General features: G+C 36.9%; 1 non-coding gene across 1 annotated transcript; it reads right to left on the bottom strand.

Annotated features, from left to right (window-relative positions):
* Positions 1–908: 908 nt before the first annotated feature.
* On the bottom strand, positions 909–1,015 carry LOC121211855 (small nucleolar RNA R71). The gene has a single exon (XR_005907072.1). It is a non-coding gene; the product is annotated as a small nucleolar RNA R71 (small nucleolar RNA).
* Positions 1,016–5,219: the final 4,204 nt, after the last annotated feature.

Below are 5,219 nucleotides of genomic sequence, written 5' to 3' on the forward strand. Positions count from 1 at the left end.
ATTCTTAGGCTAGATAATAAAAAGACAGTCATTATAGTACTTTTAGTTCCTTTGGGTTCGACAATCCTGTCTTGCTAAAGCTATACTACTGTTTGATAGGAACACTTGTCTTCATCGTGATAATAGTTAGTTTCAAGAACGATTCATTATAAATATTTAAAACCTGTCACGAATATCACGTATCGAGTTTTTGGCGCCGTTGTCGGGGAACTAAGATATTAGGAACACTCGATTTTTATTACTTTAGCCATTTACTTTTACTGCAATTTAAATTTTATTCTAATTTTTATTACTAATTCTTCTTTTTTCCCTTTTTCTAGCGGGTGCTTATAGTTTATGACTAGAAGAAACCCGTCAGGACCATTACTTTTTGACAGTGAGATCGATCAAACAGTTCGCAGAAACTAAAGAGAAATAAGGCGAAGCTTAAGATACACAGAGAACGAGCATGAGGACGATATTCAAACCACAACCAAGGAGATGGCTGAAAACCAAAAAAATCCACTATCTCCTGCAATTGCTGTTAATCAAAATCCTGCTCCGCGCACTATGTATGATTATGCTAAACCTAATTTAACAGGAACTGAGTCAAGTATAGTTAGACCTGCTATTGCCGCAAATAATTTTAAACTGAAACCTAACACAATTCAAATGATACAATAGTTTGTTCAGTTTGATGGTTTGCAGGACAAGGATCCCAATGCTCAGTTAGCAAATTTCCTAGAATTTTGCGATACCTTTAAAATTAATGGTGTTTCTGATGACGACATTCACCTTTGTTTGTTTCCCTTTTCGTTAAGGAATAAGGCTAAACAATGGTTGAACTCGTTACCATGAGGGTCAATCACTACTTGGGAACAAATGACCAAAAATTTTTATTAAAATATTTTCCATCGACTAAAACGTCTAAATTACGTAATGATATATCTTCTTTTGTGCAGATGGATTTAGAAACACTCTACGATGCATGGGAGAGATATAAGGACATTTTGCGAAGATGCCCTCACCAAGGGTTACCGCTTTAGCTACAGGTTCAAACATTCCGTAATGCCCTGAATCCTTCGACTCAGCAGATGATTGATGCAGCCGTTAGAGGAACTATCAATAATAAGACACCTGAGGCGGCTTACAAATCTATTGAGGAGATGTCACTGAATAACTATCAGTGGCAAGTTATGAGAACAAAGCCGACGAAAGCAGTCGGTGTTTTCAACCTCGACGCGGTTACTATGCTATCTAACCAAGTAGAACCCTTAAATAAAAAGATTGACGGTTTGTGTGGTTCTACTCAGGTACATCCAGTGATGAGGTGCGATTCGAATGGAGGAGGAGCATGCACAGAATATCAACCCTTCAACCCTAGCATCGAGGAGAAACAAGTCCAATATATGGGTAACTATAACTCTAGATCCCAAAATAACCCATATAGTCACTCTTATAATGCAAGTTGGAGGAACCATCCCAATTTCTCGTGGGGAGGTCAAGGAAATCAAAGGCCACAACATCCTCTGGGTTTTCAACAACCACCTTACCAGTAAGAAAAGAAGTTGAACCTTGAGGAGATGCTAACCAAATTTATATCAGTGTCAGAAACTCGTTTTCAGAATACCGAGACAGTACTTAAGAATCAACAAGCATCGATCCAAGGGATCAAAACTCAGATTGGATAGCTTGCCAAGTTGATTTCTGAACAACCACAAGGTAGCTTGCCAAGCAACACTGAATCTAACCCGAGGGAGCAACTCAACGCGATTACTAGTCAAGATGAGAAAGGGTTAGTCACACCTAAACCAGAACCTAGGCAAGAAACTGAGAGAAGCAAAGGTAAAGGTGAGGTAGACCACAATGAGCAGAAACCGGTAAGTACAAAATATAAACCTCGTATGCCATACCCTAATGCAACAAGGAAAGACTGCTCAGATGAACAATTTGGTAAATTCCTTAAACTCTTAAAGAAACTACATATTAACCTACCATTTATGGAAGAACTTTTGCAGATGCCGAACGCAGTCAAATTTTTAAAGGAGCTTCTAGCAAATAAACGGAAGTTAGATGGAAGGTCGCATGTGGAGCTGAACGCAATTTGCTCAGCTATTCTATAGAATAAGCTACCCAACAAATTGAAAGATCTAGGGAGTTTTACAATTCCTTTCTTAATTGGTAGTTTAGATATTAATAATGCATTAGCTGATTTAGGGCCTAGTATTAACGTTATGCCTTACAAAATGTTTAAACAACTAAGCCTTGGGAAACCCAAACAGACTAGGATGAGCATTCAATTAGCAGATAAAACTATAAGATTTCCTAGGTGTATTATTGAAGATGTGCTAGTTAAAATCGATAAATTTATATTTCCCATTGACTTCATTGTTCTAGACATAGAGGAGGATAGCAACACTCATTTGATTTTAGGAAGGCCCTTTTTAGCAGCTGCTAGAATGATTATTGATGTTGGCATAGGTGAGCTCACACTTTGTGTGGGAGACGAAACAATCATCCTTCAAGCTCACAATTCTGGCAACACATCGGAAATTGAAGGTGATTGTCTAAACCATTCTACTAAAACTGACAATATGGTGCAACCTACTTTGCAGGAAATGAGTTTGAAAGAAGTACATGAGCCATTTTCAAGCAATACTAGAGGACCTATTCATGAAGAATGAAGGCTACAAATTGAGGATCTAAATGAATGGCAGACACATAAATCGAGAACACACGATAAACCAAAACTACGCCAGAACAAGCTCAATACCTTTCCAAATCAACTTAAGGTTGGAGATAAAGTTTTATTAGATGCCGTAGATCCTCACATTGTCACTGCCAAACCGAATGAAGAAATTCCTCTTACGGTACTTAGCATTTTCCCATTCGGTACAGTCGAGGTAAGTCATCCCAAATTCGGCACTTTTAAGGTAAACAATACCCGCCTAAAACCTTATTTTGATGAGATTCATAGCAGGAATGAGGAGTATAAACTCCTCGAACCACCATGGCCATTCAATGGAAAGGTAAGTCAAGCTTAGACTTTAAATAAGTTCTTCTCGGGAGGCAACCTGAGCACTAACAATATTACTTTCTTTAAATTTTAGTTTTTAAAATCTAACATACCAACCAAATCATTGAACACAGGCTTTTCAGAACCACATGGCCAGGAACACGGGCGTGCCGTAGGCTGTGCACATACCACGGGATGAATCAGGGCCGTGCGATACGACCGTGTGAAAATAGGGAAAAAATTTCTTCCCCAACATGTGATGCGATAAGCAGCCACGGCCGTGGGCAACACTGCCAAAATAACATGGGCGTTCAACACGCCCGAGTTTTGAAATTGTGGGTAAACCTGTCAATTTAACACGGGCGTGCACCTATATACACAGGTGTGGGAGAAGCGAGCGGAGACTGACACGGCTGTGCAACATGGCTGTGTACACCAATGCACCTAATTTCGAAAATTACGAAACGCACGAGCAGAGCTTAGAGCACACGGGTGTGCCCCACGGCCGTGTGCCCTAATTTCTCTATAAACACCTATTATTTATTTATTTTATTTTTATCTTATATTTTGAAATTATTTTTTATTTCCTTTTAATACTATTTTATCCTGAGTTTTTACAATTTTTATTCTTCGGCTATTTCATTACGAGTAATTATGCTTCAGTATACTTCCTAAAAGAGTTCTTGATTCTATCACAGTTATAAAGAGCTCCAAAGCTCACTATTACTCAGGAACTTAAACTCCACTGAGAAAGGTTCTCCACGACTACCATGTCATACTCGACCACGACCCTAGCTACCACCAGATATAATATTCTTTTGGCGCAGGACTTATGGACTAATGAACCTCTACCAGCTCCGGAATATCCTCCTCCACCCTCACGCCGATTATTCTCCAAAACTCTAGTTCAAGGAAATTCATTCATTACTCAGGAAGTTTCACTTCTCTCCCTATCTTATTTTTATATTTTTTTTCTATATATCTATCTTTGTACATTGAGGGCAATGTACATCTTAAGTGTGGGGGGTATTCATTTCACTATCAGAATAATCCCTGAATGATTGTCTTGTTCTCTTGAAAAGCTCTCATATCATGTTTAGGATAAATTTTGATTGATTTATGACTTTTATTGATATATCTTGAATTAAAACATAGGCATTTATGCATTGAATGTTTAAACTTTAAGACATTAGGGAATCAAGCATGACAAGTTGATTTTTGAAGAATTAAAAACTTTTAGGTTGTTTCCCTAAGTTTAGGTATTATCTTGAGTTGGAATTCACAAGTTTAAACATCAAAAAGCCATAATTTTTGTGAGATCTTGAGCCTTTAGAGCATCTATTATTTCTTTCATGCTCACTTTCATTATGAGTGCGTCAGTATTGAATTCTTATTCTAGAACTTGCTTGATTATGCATGTCAAGACCACACCATTTGATTTGATATGTCAAAATAATAAAGGCACTTAGGTTTAACCCACTCACTCCATAAAAGCCTACCTTTACAATTAACACTTAGTGAACCCCCTTGAGCCTAACAACCCATTCATCGATTTACCCTCGATATTAACTTATAACTCATTATTGTTGAAATCCCCTAAATTAATTTGATCTCTATTTTTGTCGAGATTTGAGTTGGAATAATTTCTTAGCTATGTTTTATTCTATTTTGTAATTTGACTTGTTTTAAAAAAAATACATGTATACATATTAGTAGTAGTGATCTTCTGAGCTAAAGAAGTTAAATTCCATATTCTGATAAAAAGCTCTGTTGTACGCAACTAATGACTAGTCATTTTTCTAGTTAGGCAATTTTTCAATTCAATCTCGATTCTAACCCTTTCTTTAGTTTGTGACCACACCCTCTAACCAAAGCCACGTTACAACACTCTAAAGACCTTTTAATTGATGTTTCATCTCAATTTATAGTGGTGGAGATTTGATTTTCATGCAAGCCTATGGTAATGACTCTTTATTATTAACTATTGAGTGCTTCGTTTATTGTCCTTAAACACCTCGAGTGATTTGATTGAATCTTTAGTGAGGATGTGAAACTCTGTGATATTTTGAATCAAAGGTAATTACTTAAATGAGGGGAGACACCTATGTTTTCATGATAAAATGCTCAACTTGGAATGTTTGAAACTTTGATGTTCTTTCAGTTGAATTTTCAATGTATGATTACCTATGGATTATTTTGAGATATTATCGATAAAAATTATAAG

Source organism: Gossypium hirsutum, chromosome A12 (assembly GCF_007990345.1).
Source record: "Gossypium hirsutum isolate 1008001.06 chromosome A12, Gossypium_hirsutum_v2.1, whole genome shotgun sequence".
NCBI lineage: Eukaryota > Viridiplantae > Streptophyta > Magnoliopsida > Malvales > Malvaceae > Gossypium > Gossypium hirsutum.